At 39.6% G+C, this 19,295-nt stretch overlaps 1 protein-coding gene across 2 annotated transcripts in view; it reads left to right on the top strand.

Moving 5' to 3' along the window:
• LOC145987711 (puratrophin-1-like) overlaps window positions 1-19,295 on the top strand; it is a 984,553-nt gene that overhangs the window by 429,461 nt on the left and 535,797 nt on the right. The window lies entirely within an intron of this gene.

Below are 19,295 nucleotides of genomic sequence, written 5' to 3'. Positions count from 1 at the left end.
GTGGGCTATCTCACTGTCACGTGGTCGTAGGCTATGAATAGAAATAAGTTTACCAACTCCTAGGAAATCAGGTTGCCAACTCATTGGAAATCAGGTTGCCAACTCATAAGAAATCAGGTTGCCAACTCCAGAATCACCATCATCATTTCACTGATATGAATAATTTTATTTACAATTTCTAATCAATTCTCCTCATGTATTTTACTCTCTAGACTTCACGCTTCGCAGATAGCCTAGTTAGCCTAGAATATACGCTCCTGCCCACCACTCATCTACAACGCCTGACTTCGACACACCTTTGTCTTGTTTTTTCATCGGCATCTTCAGTAGTGTTTTCGCTTTTAGATGCAAGGATTACCCGGACTCTCCACCGAAGTAGTTCAACTGTGACGAAGACATCAGTGACAATGCCGAGACACTAGCGCATAGTTCGCATCATTCAAATAGGGTGTTGAATACAGGGTGGCTAGGAATTCCTTGAATTGCGGGAATTATGCGTGTATTATTGGCTCCGGGAATTATGCGTGGATTCTGCTTGAATTTTTCTCCGAAGACGTGAAAAATTGAAACTCAAATCTCATTGCATTTATACTTATTTATAAATGCTCTGAGGAATAAAAGAAAGCTGCGTGGAAAATAAAACTGAGTTCTCTCAATATATCTTGAATTTAATAGTTAAATTTGAGTTGAAATCCATATACACTTAACAGTTATTCGTAGATTATTGTATCCCGTAACATTTGTGACTTGCATTTCGAATCTGAGTATGTGAAGTGGCAAATGTGAAGTCCGCACCTTAAATTAAATATTTTAAATATACGTATAAACCGTTTGATTGGATTGAAATAGGTTTTTATACAGTGCAATCACACAGACCCTTTATATTATTAATATATTTGTGTGTGTGTGGGTGATGAGAGGCGGTAATACGTAAAGTTGAAATAGAGAAATAGGAAAGTTCGCCTTGAAAACTAGGGATTATACATGAAGTTATCAGGGTCCTAAAGTGGCAACGCTGTGAATAGCAACTACATAAATCAACAGTCAGAATGTAATTTTTAATTTTTAGTCGTTATCAACGACAAGAAGCATTTTACAAGGAAATAGAAGCGCTGGACCAAGTTGATGTTATTTCGTTTTCCAGAAATCATATCCAATTCTTTATTATTTTTATTTGTCCATAACCACCATTATCACTTCATAGACAGAAGATTTTAAATGTAGTTAGAGATCGGTTAGTTCATTGAACTCTCCAGCCTAACTATTTCCTATTTTGGGGGGGAGCAGGAAAAGGTTTTATAAGCTCTTCCCTTGACTCATCTCACCCAACAGGTCGTTAGGTGCCGGGGCTTGCCCCGAATGGAGATGAGGCCTGCTCGAAAAGTTTAATAAGCACTTCATAAATACAGGATGATGATGAAATAGAATCAAGCATAACATGCAGTAATAACAGTTAGCAGTGTGGAAAGTGTTTTTACGAATTTCCGTTTTTTAGTGGTAAGCTGGTAACCAATAGAGAAACCTTGAAATCAGTGATTTTGCTTTATTCCATGTTGAGTATGTTCTTCAGGAGTTCTTTTGCTAAAACATCGTCAAACCTCGTTGCACCTGATCAGTGTTTGGCTGGAGGAATTCACCCATATATCGTACGAATGAAGTTTTAACAAATTTCTTGTCTGCCCAGGATTTCTTTTTACGGAGGTGTCAAATCCGAAAATGTCGAACAAAGAGAAGGGCCCAAAATGCTGTTGGATTGATTTAGGTTATTATGCGTAACTTTTCTGATAAGATGAGTGATGATATGATGAAACTGATGAAGGACCACTCACAAGGAACACCAATGCCCAAACCGGAATTCAAAGCCCGGACACCTGACGTCATAACGTTCTGTGATAACCGCTCCCACACGGCGGTCGGCGAAATGCTGTTGAAGTATTAGAGATGATCAGCAATGCTATGATAGTATTGTAGCTAGAGCTAATTGTACAATTGTAGAGTTGCAATATTATGGCCCAAAGTAACGGGGAAAAAATCAACTCGCCGGGACACCTCTTTGATGCAATGCTTATTAAAATAAAGAACATGTCTAATTCTGAGTTAACAAAAAAACGGGAAATTTTTGCAACACGACTGCAGCCCAAAGAAGATCGGGACAGTGATTAAAAAGAATGGACAGCCCGAACTACGTATGGTAGCCTTGCAACAATGCTTATAAAACTTACTTTTGGAGCCTTCCTCTCTCCACAACAAACCCATTCATTTACATGACGCAAGGACAAAATCAAAATTCTTGCACAATCTGAAAAATTGTCAGTTATTTTCGTAGATTTTATAGGTTCAGATTCTAATATTTCATTGTTCGAGGGGGAGCATGGCCCCCATGGCCCTGGACACGTGCTAGCTACTATCCGTAAATGATGTAAGAAAATGGTGCAGCCTGTGATCCAAATGCAATAAACTGGGGTAATTTTTATTCATGTCTTATTGCTGTGTATTTTCTGTAGTCGTTCCAAGGATCTCGGTGTTAACAGTTCCCTCCGTAATCCTCTTATCTTTTATTACAGTATTATCAAGTGATCTGTAAAGTGCTAAGTATCGAAAGTTTATCTCTGGAGATAAAGTTACAACCGTTAAACGTGGAAAATCTTCGTTTGTTGGGAGAAAGTGGTCTTGGAAATATAGCTCCCAAATAAAATCGTAAACATGATTTATGTGAATATTGATACGTGTATATTACATATTTAGAATGGAATATTATATATAATGTACATTTTGTTGCGAAGAAAAGCTTTCATAGATTCACATGTAGGCTATCAGAGAAAGAGAGAGAGAGAGATCAAATTTTCAGTGATATAGTTATTCCTCAGCGAGGAGTGCCTTGCTTCTAGTCAACAATGCAACAGTGTCCATGAAATTCACTTTCTAATCAATTATGCAATATAATTAAGTGTTTTTTTTAAAAAAAATAATTGTATATTAAATGGCGCATCAGCTCTCTGAGGGCCAGGATATGCAAAACGGCTTTTTCATTGGTGGACGGCTGGTCTTTGCATCGAGTTCCTTTCGAGAGCGGAGTTCTCTACTTCCTGTTTTCAGTAAGTTTCCCAATTGTCCTCACGATGTTGGGTCATTATCGACATTTTTGACCATTTTTGTCCGTTTCTCTGGCATCCATTGGCGGTGGCTAGTTTACTGGCATTCTTCTGTGACCCTTGTGTCTATCGCTTGGAGCCCATCCTGTGTACGAGTCTTAATCCTTACAATTCTTTACCACCAAGTTTCCCAAGAAGAATACTGTGAAATCTTCTTTCCTCTTCAATACGTGCCATGTTTTAATGTTAGGCGATTTCGCAGCTTAGTAGTGGGTAATCTTTATCAAAGCATTTTTCTATGAAATTTATGAAAGAAATAAACTGTTAATTTATGTTTCTCTTCGTGTTTCAGTGCAAGAAACAGTTTCACACAAAGGAACATTTTTGTACATTCCAGTCTTTAGATAGTTTAATGTTAGGCGAGAGAATATTGGTGAACAGAAATATAATATTCATCACTTCCAACCACCGTCTATTAAAGAAAATTGTTTATTTTTGTCCTAAACGTTGGTTAAATAATATTTTAACTGTAGTCCAGTCTTAATTTAGGTATTTCCCAATAGGTGGCAGGAAAAAAAATTATGTGCATATGGGGAAAATGTTCACTATCGTAAACACATTTTGACTGCTAATTCTTCAGAAGAACTGAAAACATTTGCCATCAATAATTTTTAATGTACTCGATTTGGAAAAAATAAACTCTTAGCTAATGTCTATTAAAAAATACGGCCTTCTTCCTTGAAATTTGTTTATATTTGAGATTAAAGTACCATTGCTTGTGTTTTTTTACTAAGTGGCCATGATAGATTTACAACCAATCTTCAAATACACGAAGACCTCGAGATAGACCAGATAGAAGATGTCATCAGAAGGGAGACAACCAGATTCTGGAACAAACTCGGAAGGCATCTTAACCCCGCAGTGAACCAGATAGGTACAGCGGCCATCTTACACTGCACCCCACGGCCAGAGTGAATCCAACGTAGGAAGAACATGAAGATAAACTCCTCGAGCGACAGTTGCAGAGGAAGAAACTGTAAGATCATATAACCAACATAGAAACGGGGGGGAAAGTCAATTAGAAGTCAAGGAAAGGAACTTCAAAAATTAAACGTCAGGAAAAATTCATTCATTCATTCCATACTAAATTCGCAAATTCACGCAGGTTTCTGCTCTTCAAACAACTCGATTGTTTTGGGAATTTGCAGTATGGTAGCGGTCTATGCTGATTGTCATTACAGCAGTCCCAAATATATGCAAGAAATGACGCCACACATGATGTACTCGAGAATTAATCTCGAACTTAAGACACACACGAACAGTTTAATTCTCTAACTATGCAACTAACAGAATCCAGAGCATTTGCTTAATGCATTTAGTTAAAACTGATACCTTTATTTGGAAAACATTATAGAATTAGTAACCTAGAAATCTTGAGATTATTTAAGAACTGTGTCCATGCGTTAGATTGATTGACTTGGTTATTTTATATCGTTTTTCTGACACTTTTAGTTAATCACGACGATGGGAATGTATGGTGATAGCATTAAATTAATGAATGGCCAGTCACAAACATAACATGGAGGCAACAATCACGTGTCCCACAGAGGATTATACTGGCTGTAGGTCCAGGCTAAAGAACCTCTACAGGGCAGTGTTGCCACAATCTGAGGGCATAATTTCCCTTTTCAAGGGTCGAAATTTCCCTTTTTCCCCCTTCATCCAAAGAATATAATTAATTATTATTATTATTATTGGTGGTAGTATTTTCGTTGGTCCATGTCCGTATGAATGGAAAATATTGGACAAATTAATCTCATCGCTTCCTAGCCAGATGTCCCAGCCCTGGTCAGGTATCCATTAATCGTTCATCCTCATCGTTGCTATTATCCGAAGATGAGGAAAAGCGACGTACAAAAATAGTAAAAACACATTATTAATAGATATAGGGTTATACTAAAAGTAGTAGAAATAATAAGGATCAGCAAAAAATGTACTAATATTGAGTCTGGTGTCTTCAAATTTTCCTGAAATTATGGTATTTTTGATCGAATTTCCCTGTAAGAGGGAAATTTCCCTTTATGTGGCAACACTGCTACAGGGTATGTACGTGGAAGTGGACTCTAACGTGGAAGTTACACTCTACCCCAACATTTGTGAATAGGCGTGTGAAAGGATGTAGGTTTTGGCAGTGATTGTTATTTTTGAGGTCAAAAGCTGGTCGTTGATGACTCACTTTCGTTGAAGTCGCGCGGATAACAGCAATTGGGGGATTTTGAGTAGGTTGTAAGAGCTAACGCTTGTGTACCTTGGTTCGATCATCGTCACGCTGCCTTTTGAAACGTTTCTGTCATGGTTATACCGACAGTTACACGCGGTTCCTTCCCGGAGCGTTGCTGTTCTTCGCTTCACGCACGTGGGTTTGCTTTTGCTTTCGACCTTCACGCCTTCTGGCACAGCTTGGGGCTTCGACTGTTGACACAGTGTTGCCAGCGTTCTGTGCGATACTTTACCTCTCTGGGTTAAATTGATTGATTGATTTGCTTTTCCGCTTCTTTTTGCTAATCGCAAAGATGAGGATGAGTGATGATATGATGAGACGAAGGACACTCACAAAGAACACGCATGCCCAGCGGGGAATTCGAACCCAAGACCCGTGACGTCGTAGCGCACTCTACTAACCACTCCTACACGGAGATCAGCTTGAATAGATTGTGCCTGAAGTAGTTTTAGCATACTGTAGTAGCCGGCCTCTGTGGTGGAGTGGTTAGCACAGCGCGCAACAACGCCAGGGATCCCATTTGTATCGTATCATCACTCACCCTCATAGTCGCGATTATCCGAAAGTAGCAGAAAAGAGCTAAATAACAAAAATAAATTGAAATTAAATCAAAAGTAAGTAAAATATAATTTACGAAATTCTCTCTACAGAGGTCATCAACGCGAACAACTTTTCTTTGTATCTAAGGGTTTGGTTGTAGAGGCTTCTTTGCGATGAGGCTACGAGCAGTGTGAAAAAGGAATATCCAATACTATGCAATAGCTTCGTGGTTGCCACTGGCATTTATTTGGTAAGGATGTCGAATTGACCCTTCCGAATAGAAATATGTATCATACGTCGTTGAAAAGAGTATGAATCAAGGATTCCAGAAACTTATGATTTAAGGTGAGGGAACACTTGGAAGTGTAAACATTTCATAAAAATTGCCTCCTACCGCTACCGCGACCCCGCCTTTTTCTAAAGATGTTAGAACCTGCGCAACAAAAAATACGAATGAAAACATGATTTTGAAAAAGTTCAATTCTAGTGGAAATTCGTATATATATCCACGTTGAAAAACAAAGTTCGACCTGGCAATACTGTGTGTTTAAAACATCGATTAGGTTAAAGGAAACCAACTATGGTGAGTAATGTAGTAGTATTTTTTTTTTTTTTTATTATTTCATAGAAGTGTAACTTCAAATTGAGAAATGAACAGTGGCAATTCGATGTGTGAAATACGTACTATTAGCGAACATTTTTACTTTCAAAACGGTAAAACACAAGGGTCGATTGTGCAGTCTAGCCATTTATTTTTCTGGTCGGACGAGATTGTATGCTGCTTATCGAATTTGATGCGTTTTAATTCATACGTTTTGAGAAATATTTACACCATACCTGTGCACTTTACTGTACTATGAAGGCGCGCAAACGTGTGGAAATGTAATACTTTAAAAAAAAAAAAATACACCCCTATCCCAGGAAAGTCTGGAGCAAGCGAACGAAAACAAGTCACTGCGCAAGTAGTGACTCGAGAGGGCTCGACCAATGAACTCGTGAGACGGAAAGTGAGGGCCGCTGCAGATACCAGCCGTTAGGATCAACGCGCATTGCTTCGTTCCGCCCACTCGCATTCTCCCCTTCTGTACCTAGATGCGCGGCGTTGCTCCACAGATTCTCGGGACAGAGTGTAGCAAGTTTCGTCTGGGATTTTATTTTGATGCCTCTATCCTCTGAAATTATCCATGTACTGGCAACCCTGCGGACGGTGAGGTGTAATGCAATTGTGTTTTATGGCTATTCCGTAATTCGACTGAAGGCAACGGCTATTTTTGTGAACAGGTTTGCTGATTCATTCCCTGCGAGTAGAGAGTGAAAGGGGAAGGGAGGATGACGGGGTACTTTGAGAAAATATTTGATGATTCCTGAATTTTCCGGTGAAAGTGAAAAATGTCCAAGAGTGGGGGAGGCGAGGTCGTTTCTGAATCTATATAAAAAAAAAAGCCTAACAAGAAAAGGGCCTTGAGATCCCTCAACAATGGCGGCGTTTAAGCATAAGTCAATGTGATTGTAAACAAGAAGAAAAGAGCTTTACAAGCAAGAAACGAAAGGATACGGAAGTGTGTAAAGAAGAATTTGCCCCAAAAGCAACCCTTGAAGTATAAATTATTTGGGGGGGGGGGGTGTTGGCTCACGCCTTGGGGATTGATCCTATGTTTAACATTGTAAAGAATTTCGCATAAACCGACTTTTGAGGTATGCCCGTTAATAATATAAAAAATGATATAATACTAATTACAATTTCAAACCCGACAGGAAAGTGTAAGGACGACTATCGAAGTTCGTCTACTTTTGAAGTAAAATATATATATATATTAATGAACATTTAAAGACGGGAACTTGAATTAAGTTTTGTGATGCAGTAGTTGATCACCTGATAGGGGTTTGTAAAAAATTACAATTGCTACTAATTTTATTTCGTAAAATTTTCAGTCACCATTAAAGTGAAAAATAATATTCATACCCATCATATGTTGATGTATTTCTTTTTTTAAGCGTGGTGCTATCTGGCGACTAGATTTGAAGCTTTAGGGCCAAATGGCGCTTAGATATCAAGATTCAGTATTCTAGTGTAACTGGGGCATTGTAATGTTTCGAGAAGTAGGCTAAATGAGTGAAAAGTGCGCTGTATGGTTAAGTGAAGAAATAAGTTCTGTCCTGGAAATGTCTCGAGCAAGCAAACGCAAATAGTCGCTGTGCGAGTAATGATTCGAGAGGGCTCAATAAATTAATTCTTGACGGGAAGTGACTACACGGGACGGAAAGACGCGGCTGCAGCTACCAGCCGTTTTCATACTGATTGCTCCGACCACTCGCTTTCTTCCTTTTCTACCGTTATGCGCGGCCTTGCTTAACAGATTCCGGACACAAGAGTGTAGCTGAAATCAGTGGCTGACTTCGAATAACATATTAGCACAGACAACATCAGGTTGCTCTCATGGTGGTGATGAAGTGAGTTGGTATTTCCGGTATTTCGAAAATAATATTTTTGACATCTACTTTTCCGTCCCTGCATGGAGCGGCTCTGGGGTTAACCCAGCCTCATATAAATGGGTCCCTGCTGGCAGCGCTACGGGTTATACAGGCGGCAGGAGCGTGGTGCTGATTATATGATCTCAAAAATTGAAGAAGATTGAGCGGCTCGACCACCACATTGCCCCATATTGTTGCACCAACGAATATGAAAATTTTGACTTTTTCACCCAGTGCAGTTTCTAACTACTTTTTGTTGATAGATTGCTATGATCACTTATATGACTTAATAAACAACCACAGGCAGGGACGTATTTTACCGATGACAATATTTATCCAAATGTAAAACCTGTTTTTTGTTTTCAGGATCTTCAATATTGAAATGCTTTTATCTCCACAGTATGATTCCCACATTCTTAATTTAGGCCTTCGCATAACTGCAGGTTGCAATGTGTAAGTGGCAGCTTTAACTTTCCTATTGGAAGATTTCGGCGTTCGAAAGTTCTGTAACTGAACATGAGACAGTGCTGCCACCGTCGAAAATGCGGCAGGACACTCGAATTATTCCAATCGCACCTCGTGTTTTATCAATGCGGCCAATCATGCGAAAGGCAGCAAATGTTACCTCAAGTTGAGAACGTCTGATCTGAAGTGTTCGTTTAATCCGGAAGAATGATTTTGATTGGCGTGGAGGCTTTTCCAGGCATAATGGCAGCTGCTTGTTGCGTGGATGTTGCGTCTGCTTGTTGAGTGGCGTTACAATCGCATTAAGTGGTTGTGTGTAATCCTTCTGATGGGATGATCCTATGCTTGTTGGGCTCTCCGTTCGAGGGAGGGGTTGCTGGGTTGTCATCGATCATGGGGGAGGCTTTTGTTGCATCCTTGTTCCCTTGTCATCTCGTCTGAAAGTTGAAAAATTATGAAATTCAGTGTTGGCAGTGGAGCTCATCCATTCCCATTTTTTTCCCGTGGATGTTGGAAATGTTTTACTGCATCGGTGTATGCAAAGGATCAGAATTATTTCAAACTCCACATTCATTTTTTTGTGGGACCTGTGCCTCCAGAATCAGGGCCGGATTTGAAAGGTGGGCTTAGAGAGGACTACAGCCCCAGTCTACTAAGTACAGGGGCCTGAACGGGAAGAAATTACTCTGAAAGGGACTACAAAATGAAAACGAGATATCTGAAATCGAGGGTTTATACAGAATTTTTAATTCTGTTTTAGCGCTGGGGGTGTAAAGGTAAATATTGTGCCAAAATGGCCATATATTGGGCTTTGGGGCGTGTTGCGGAAAATGTTTGTCCCTTTGGGGGTGTCTTTTTCACACCAATTTAGTGTGCTTTTTAATACTTCACAATGACAATTTTATCTTCAATCTATAACTCATGAAGTAGTATAAATAACATTCAGATAGGTACTATGAATATATTTGCAAAACACACAAAAGTAGTAATTTTAGGGGTCTGGCATGAATGGGACAGAAAGGAAGAGTTTACAGGATTCTTGTTGGGAAACCTAATGGTGAGAAATCTTTAGGAAGGCCAAGACGAAGATGGATGGATAACGATGAGACTGACCTAAAGGAAATCGGCAAGGATGGAAAAGATTGCATTGATCGTGCCCTGGATAGGGAAAGTTGGAAGGTTTGTGTTTCTGCAGCCATAAACCTTCGGGTTTAAGATGCTAAAGCTGGATGTTCTTATGTGAGGTCAAGACTCTTTGAAGGATTTCTTACATGGAAGGGAGAGAAAGACATTTTGTCTTCTCTCAACACTGCCAGGATTTGAAATGTTGTCGTTCTTGTGATAAACTTCTATACTCCTTAATGTAGGTCTAAGAACATAGAAACTCGCTTGATTGAGACGCAACAGGGAGACAATACTCGGGTTCTTCCAAAGCCTCGAAGAGAACATCCGGAAGAAGAATGTGCAGAAGGACGAAGAAAGGGAAGTCACAACAAAGAAGAAGGTCAAACAATAATACGAGGTGAAATACTGAAAAGAATGGACCGTGAGTTCAGAGTCTATTGATCAGAAATCCTCGAGAGGGTGATTAGAGAATCATAAACGTCCCTTCCTCTTGAACCGTTCCTATTGTTGACTTCTTCTTTGAGGTACTAAAATGATATTACGACATGGTGGAATTAAGTAGGAGAAAAATATTAACCCGTGCTTTGGGATACTATGAATGAGCCAATAAAAAAAAGAAAGAACAGATAAAAGTTTCCCAGATATTTTTTTATGTCCTGTGTGGGTTTCCTCCTATTTGATTTGACCATAGTATGATTTCCGTGTTGCTGACTATTAGTGTTTCTTTGCGAGTCCCTCTTCATTAATTTCATCTAATCATTACTCATCCTCATCGCGGCGATTAGCCTACAAAAGAAACCTCGCAGAACAATTGCAATTAAATTAACCTGTCATAAATAATACCTAAATTCTAGCTTCACTTAGCCGAATGTTTGGCTCTCTTACCTTCGATACTCCCATAATTTAGGTGCTGACCCAGCATATCGATTCATGACATCACTCAACCACAAGTCCCGTGTTCGAGTCCCGCCCTGCCGTGCGTGCGTCTTTGCGGGTGTCTCTTCATCAGTTTCATCTAATAATTTTTCATTCTCGTTACGTATAATGATTCAGAGAGACAGAGCGATTTATTCCCCTCTCTTTCAGAAGCAAGAGATAAAGGAGCGAGATAAGAAACGGAAGTGGTAAGATTTCTCTTTCTCCCTCTCTCTCTCTTTTTCTCAGAAGAATGAACGGGAAAGGAGAGAAAGAGAAAGAAAGGAGAAAAGGAAAAAAGGAGAGAAAGAAAGGAAAAAGAAGAGAAGGAAAGGGGGAAAAGGAGAGATGGAAAGGGGAAAAAGGATAGAAGGAAAGGGGGAAAAGGAGAGAAGGAAAGGGAAAAAGTAGAGAAGGAAAGGGAGAAAATGAGAGAAGGAAAGGGAAAAATGAGAGAAGGAAAGGGGAAAAAAGGAGAGAAAGAAAGGGAAAGGAGAGAAAGAGAAACAAAGGGAAAGAAGGAAAGAAAGGGAAACAAAGTGAAAGAATAAGAGAAAGGGAAAAAGGAAAGGGGAACAAGGAGAGAAAACGAAAAAGGGGAAAGATGAAGAGGAGAAAAATAAATAAATAAATAAAGACAAAGGTAGATAGAGATAGGGAAGAAGAGAAAACAGAGCAAGAAGGAGGGAAGTGAACTAGAGAGGGGGAGGACAGACACACACTCTCTCTTAACCGTTCCTTCCCTTTCTTTTATCTCTTTTCTCTTGAGATAGAGAGGAAAGAGCTAGGGAACCTAGAGCGACAGGAATGGCGTTCAATAAGAAAAATGGAGAAGAGAAAAATAACTGAGATGAACCTATTGTCACTCTCAAATGCAGTATTGAAGAATTCCCGTACTCTGAGAAGACTACACAACTGCCAAATCTACTATGCAACGTTTGTCACTAGCATTCAGATAAGTATTAAATTACATGTTGCTTGATCCACAGGTTAGGATCTGCAGTGCATTTTTACAGCGCATGTACATTTCCGCAATATTTTTTTGCTGCCATGTAGTAATAATAGAGTAGAGAGATTACGAAACACATCCGGAAAGAAGTGACATTACCTGTCGGGGAGAAATTTACATTGCCAAATGATCCATATGTTCAAGCTGATCTTCCTGTTGCATGCCTGCTGCTACGAGATCCAAGGCAAGACCTTGTGCGGTAGTTTTTGCCGTATTTGGCTAATCGTCGAGCAAGCATCAAATCAGGCAGTCACAACGACCATGTTGAAATGAGCACGCTCGACAAACGTACTCCTTAGAGGTGATTTTGTAACGTATGGTTTGGACTCTTGATATTTACGGGAGTTCATGATGGTGGGTGATCTCTGAGAAGGGTGTGCTAAAACGGGACTCTTGGACCATCCATATGTTCTTCTGTACAAATTTTAGTAGGTTTGTGAGACGTCACGGTAGGATTTTGAGGTAGGTGTTAATGGTTGGGAACTTCAACATTCAATCTATTGATACTGCATGAGAAACTAATCCATAGCGTATGGAAGAGAAAGTATGCTAAAGAGCTTCACCACCGGGGGAGGGGGGAGGCTTTAGCCCATCTTGAAATGATCTCAATCCCGCCCACCTGTTCACTCAGTTAGCTTATAGGAGATGGTTTCAGAATAATTAGAGTCAGAATCTCACACGTTCAAAGAGGAATAAGTTATAGAAATAGGGAGAGAGGAAGTGATAGAGAAACAGGAAAAAGAACGAGAGAGAGAAACAAAGGAAGTGATAGAAACATAGGATCAAAAAGAGAGGAAGATAGAGACCAAGAGATAGAAACAGAGGACGTGATAGAGACCGAGGGAGAAAGAAATAAACCGGAAGGAAGAGACCGATAAAGAGAGAAAGATAGGAGCAAAGCAATAGACTAAGGCAGAAAGAAAGAGAAGAGAGGATACAAAAATAGAGATAGGAAGGAGACCACAGGGGAAATTGAAAGAATGGAGAGGGAAGAAGAAAGAGAAATATGATAAAATGGAAGAGGAACAGGAAGAAAAGACCGAGAAAGAAACAGATTGTGATAGAGGGAAGAAAAGAGAGAAACAAGATTGAAGAGACAAAGAGAGAGGGAAAAAGAGAGAAACAGAAGAAGTGATAGAAAGAGAGGGAGAAAGGAGACAGAAATGACAGAATGGAGACCGAGGGAGAGAGAAAATGGAACATAGGAAGAGAGACGGAGGGAGGAAAATGGAAAAGGAGGGTAAAGAAATAAAAATAAAGATAACAGAACAAAGGAAGATAGAAAAAGGAAGTTATAGAGAGGGAGAAGGGAACAGGAAGGAAGAGACAGAAATGATTGATTGATTTGTTGTTTTAAGTCCACTTTATGCACAGTAAGGCTAATCGGGACTGGACCTACAGTTTAAAGTGGGATCCGAATCACTTGTGCCTCCACCGGGTATCGAACCCGGGGCCCCTTGATTACAAGGAGACGACGCTACCACTGCGCCATCGGGGAGGCCGAGACAGAAATTAGAAAGAAGAAAGGGACAGAGGAAGTGATAGAGAGAGAGAGAGACCAAATGAGAAAGAAACAGGACGGAGACTGGGGAGAGTGAAGAAAAACTGAGAAAGAACAAGAGAGGATCAGAAAAAGATAAACAGGAAGGAAATAGAAATAGAGAGAAACAGATGGAGAGAAGAAGGAGAAACAGAAAGAAGAGAAACATTAAAATAGAACAAGAGAAGCAAAGGAAGATAAATTGGAACTGAGGGAGAGAGAAAAACGAAGAGGAGGAGAAAAGACAGAAGGGTTGCGATTAACCTTAATAGATAGAAAATGAACTTAAAATTAGAATAATTCCACATGTAGTATTGTGTAGTTAAAACTTTGTCTAACCTTTCCTTTAATTGTTTCCCGTATAGATTGCGTCTTGTTAAAAAAGGACACACTAATTTTCCGTTAAGATAACTTCTGACACAGTACGGTTCGTGTCACCACCGTATGACTCGACTTGTAACGGGAAACATCGGAATACCTATTGCGAAACAATTGCAGTGCTAAACAAGTATACATGGTAAGCTCAATCGTTCTTTTTGTATGATTGTCTTATTGCATCACAACTCTGCTCCTCAAGAATTCACGTCCCGTTAAGCGAGCACATTGTTTCGAGTAGGCATTCCGCCATCTTATGTCAAGTCATATTTATATACCTGAAATATCCGTGGTTCCTTATATAGACTCTCTCCCGTTCCGAACAGCGGTAACCATAAAGGGTCGCGAGGCTCGTTCGCCAGTTTTTAAATGCTTTGAATTTGACAATATCAAAGGTTGATTTGCAATGCTTTTCTCCTCTGTATCCCCCTCGTCTCCACTCCTCTCGCCGTGTTCCTCTGTCCCATGTTTCGTATCGAACAAGATATAGCATGGGTATCTTTCCCCTGGGCAGTTAGAGTAGTGTTGCCTACTTCTGCTCAGTTTGTATTTCTACCTGGTAGTTATTGCTTTCTCCAAATATTTCAAGTTCCAATGTCAGGATTCAGTTTCTCCTCGCTTTACACTTTTATCTATATTCAGTTCCTCTCCTCTTTACACATTTATCTGGATTCAGTTCCTCCCCCTCTTTACTCTTTTATCTGAATTCAGTTTCCACCCTCTTCACTCTTTATCTGGATTGACCTCCCTTTTTTTAGTATTTTATCTGAATTTAGTTTCTACCCTTTTCACTCTTTTATCTGGTTTGACCTCCACTCTTTACTATTTTATCTGAATTCAGTTCCTCCCCTCTTTACTCTTATCTGGATTGACCTCCCTTTTTTTAGTATTTTATCTGAATTTAGTTTCTACCCTTTTCACTCTTTTATCTGGTTTGACCTCCACTCTTTACTATTTTATCTGAATTCAGTTCCTCCCCTCTTCACTCTTTATCTGGATTGACCTCCCTTTTTTTAGTATTTTATCTGAATTTAGTTTCTACCCTTTTCACTCTTTTATCTGGTTTGACCTCCACTCTTTACTATTTTATCTGAATTCAGTTCCTCCCCTCTTTACTCTTATCTGGATTCAGTTTCTACCCTCTTCACTCTTTTATCTGGATTCAGTTTCTACCCTCTTCACTCTCTTATCTGGATTCAGTTTCTACCCTCTTCACTCTCTTATCTGGATTCAGTTTCTACCCTCTTCACTCTTTTTCAGGATTCAGTTTCTACCATCTTCACTCTTTTACATGGATTCAGTTTCTACCCTCTTCACTCTTTTATCTGGATTCAGTTTTTACCCTCTTCACTATTTTATCTGGATTCAGTTTCTACCCTCATCACTCTTTTAACAGGATTGAGTTTCCCTTCTCTTCAGGCTTTTATCAAGATTCGATTTCATCTCCCTGCAAAGTATTTTCAAGCTCTGATTCGTATTATTTTCACGCTTTAAAATAATAGTTCATATTCTCTTTTCAAAAGAATTCTTATTAACTTAATTTTTTCTATTAATAATTGCATTTAAAAAGTTTTTTTTTTCATTACTTGGGGTGAACACCACTCAAGAATTCCTGTGTGCATGTATAATCCGCTGTATTCTGTTTCTCGTTTTAATGGGGCATTTCCTTGAGAGATATTATATCAGAATTCGTTTATCGAAATGTTCGTAAACTATAATATTAATTCTGAAAGTGGAACTCTCTTAAAATATTCTCAGTTTTTATTCTGAAGAAGTTATATAACGAGAAACCGTTCAACAATGTAAACATCGTTTGACATATCTTTGTAACCACGTCAGGAAGTAACATTTAGAGATGAAGCGATATATCTGGACAAAGCAACGAGGTGTAGGTATTATGTAATGTGAACAATCTCATGTTATTTATCATTATTTGTATGTATTATTTTGAGCTTCGAGACAATAACTATTGATGTTTGGAATCGAGACGAGACCGAGGCATTCATTTGTGACTAGAAGACCGAGACTAACTAAACTAACTAACTCTCTAGCCTTCTTAAACCCGAAGGTTCATGGCTGCAGCAACACAGGCCTTCCATCTGTTCCTATCTTGAGCAAGATCTATATACTCTTTTCCATCCCTACCGATTTCCTTTAGGTCCATCTCAACGTTGTCCCTCCCTTCGTCTTGGCCTTCCTACAGGTCTCTTACCATCAGGTTTCCCAACAAGAATCCTGTAAACTCCTCTTTCCTCTCCCATTCGTGCCACATGGCCTGCCCACCTAAGTCTTCTTGATTTAATTATTCTAATAATATCTGGACATGAATACAAATTATGTAGTTCTAAATTATGTAACCTTCTCCACTCACCTGTCTCCTCATCCCTTTTAGGTCCAAATATTTTTCTAAGGATCTTATTTTCAAATACTCTCAACCTATGTTCCTCTTTCAATGTAAGGGACCAAGTTTCACACCCATATAATACTACAGGCAAAATTACTGTTTTGTATATTTTAACTTTTAGTTTCTTAGATATTAAACGAGAAGACAAAATTTTATGAAGAGAGAAGTAACATGCATTTCCTGAATTAAGCCTACTTTTTATTTCCTCTTTAATATAATTTTCATTTGTTAATATTACTCCTAAGTATTTGAATTTGGAAACTGGTTCAAACGAGTTGTTATCAATAATTAGATTTTGATTATTACCTAACTCTTGGTTTCGTCATGTAAGCATATATTTAGTTTTCTCTTTGTTAACTTCCAAACCTATCTCTCTAGCAGTTTTGAAAAATATTTTAGCATTATTCTTAATTGTATTTACATCATCCCCTAATAAGTCTACATCATCTGCATATGCTAACAACTGAGTCACACCATTTAATTTTAGACCTTCGTTAGTTTCTTTTACCTTCCTAACAGCATATTCTAAGGCAAAATTAAAGAGCAATGGAGATAATGCATCTCCTTGTTTTAACCCATCATGAATTGTAAATTTGTCAGACACATTAATACCCACACGAATTTTACTTTCTGTTTCACTGGTGCATACTTTCATCATACTAACAAGCTTCTTAGGTATTCCAAACTCTACTAATATATTATATAATTTATCTCTTTTGACCGAATCATATGCTTTTTCGAAATCAATGAATAGCTGATGGACATTTTGATTATATTCCCACTTTTTTTCAAGTGTCTGTCTGATGTGAAAAATTTGACCGAGACATGCTTCGTAAAGAGGAGATCGAGACAAGCACTCGTTACGAGCAGTCAGAGACGAGCAAATGTTACGAGCAGTCAGAGACGAGCAAATGTTACGAGCAGTCAGAGACGAGCAAATGTTACGAGCAGTCAGAGACGAGCAACTGTTACGAGCAGACAGAGACGAGCAACTGTTACGAGCAGACAGAGACGAGCAACTGTTACGAGCAGACAGAGACGAGCAACTGTTACGAGCAGACAGAGACGAGCAACTGTTACGAGCAGACAGAGACGAGCAACTGTTACGAGCAGAGAGAGACGAGCAGTTGTTACGAGCAGAGAGAGACGAGCAATTGTTACGAGCAGAGAGAGACGAGCAATTGTCAGGAGCAGACAGAGGCGGGCACTTTTTACGAGCAGACAGAGGCGAGCAATTGTTACGAGCAGACAGAGGCGAGCAATTGCCACGAGCAGACAGAGACGAGCAATTGCCACGAGCAGACAGAGACGAGCACTTTTTACGAGCAGTCCGAAACAAGATGACAATGCCTATAGTCTCGTTTCGGCACGATCTATACACCAAACGCTCCATTTGAAGTCGTGTACAGTCAAGGACACTACTGGGTTCCAATGGTCCCATTGGGGGTTGTTACAACCCAGACGTGTCCATGTCTGTACTTAGTGTAGCATGAACGTGATAAAGGATCAATAATTGTTAAAGATCCTAAACTGTATTCTTCTCTTATTTCGGCTGCTATTCAGTTCCGCTGGGAAACGTGGCCGTCCTGCAAAATTTTTCGGCGGTGAATTCCGCTCTCAAGAGTTGCAGTCCTTGAACAGATGCCCAGTCGGCAGACGATAGCGTCAGAGGGCATTGACTGAAGAAAAGGCACACACAATCTCGTGCACGTTCGCACACAACACAACACACACCGAACCTTCCGGCAAGTCTTGGCTTGGGCGCCAATTTGTGACGTCACCTCCAACGCCCTCGTGACGCATCTCTGCTAGCTCAAGACCGGAGATGTTCCACGCGCGCTGCTCAACATAGTCGAATCCATTGTTACCGATTCGTGCAACTGTGTTGGGTGTACGTGTACACAGTGCAAATGAAATGAGTCTTCAATGAGGGGGTCCTGGCAGTCCGTGGTGAACCCGATTGCAAGGTTTGTAGTGCTATTTTTTTGCGCAGTGTTGCCAGTACCTCCGTTTTATCTCGCTTGCACAATAGCGACAAATTTCAACTTCTGGAAATACACTTTCACAGGACAGTCATACTCATACAACAGCATTCGGAATGTGTTTAAAGTAAGAGATTTAAGTACAAATGCGAATTTCATGATAGAGAAACTGTTTTTTTCTGCAACTTCTCTTGAGCTTGACTTTTTAAGTCCACTTTTAAGTAGGCTAATTGGGACTGGTCCTACTGTGGCGCAAAATTCGTGAGGGCAAGGGCCTACCTACCTCACTCCCCACCTATTGAGGTGGGAGATCATCTAACTAGTTACAGGGTGACGTGTGGTTAGCACAACGAACCCCTAGTTGTTGTAGGTTACCATGACCGGGTACCGCTACCCATTCGTAGCTTCCAAATTTCCTCACGATGGTGGGTGGCCACCGGTTCCATACACAGGCCGAAATATCAGGAGAAAAGTTGTTACGCTTTCCCCAGGAGCCCAAAGGATGACGCCTTAGACCGCATTAGTGTTCCATATAAAAATGCAAAATTAGCGCCAACGCGGTTAAAAATTATCGGAAAGAGGTTTAGAAGACTTCGACCTGAATAATGCAGAAAAGATGTGCAATCATTTATTTATTATTATTTTTACTGAGTTTGTTCAAATTTAGACTATTCTGTTTACCAGTGTTTTAAATTACCTTACCTGATTCGGATTGCGAGCTCTGGGTTCACAGTACCAGACAGACCAGTCACTCGCAAGTCTTAATAAGTTAGTAAATAAACAATAGACTCAACAAATTAATAGACACAATGTAGAAACACCAAACAAAGAGAACTTATACCTGTTTCTTTTACTCTTATATTTAAAAACAAATCTTCCTATCCATTTTCACATTAAACTTAATCATCGAGGGTGGTCTTTACACTTCGAAATGTCAACTTTTCTTCTTACGCTGTTCTTCTTCTTCAGTTCTTCTTCATATCTCGGAGAAGGTGCTGGGGGTTTACGGTGGTAGAAATCACATCCAATAAGCACTCTATATAGAAGTTTAGATTTATTTTCTTTTTGTGTGAGCCATAGGCTGTACGCACTACA

The sequence above is a fragment of the Lepisma saccharinum genome, chromosome 5 (genome assembly GCF_977018435.1).
Source record: "Lepisma saccharinum chromosome 5, izLepSacc3.1, whole genome shotgun sequence".
Classification (NCBI taxonomy): domain Eukaryota; kingdom Metazoa; phylum Arthropoda; class Insecta; order Zygentoma; family Lepismatidae; genus Lepisma; species Lepisma saccharinum.
The sequence above is the reverse complement of the archived record's forward strand: the minus strand, read 5'-3'. Positions and strand labels throughout refer to the sequence as shown.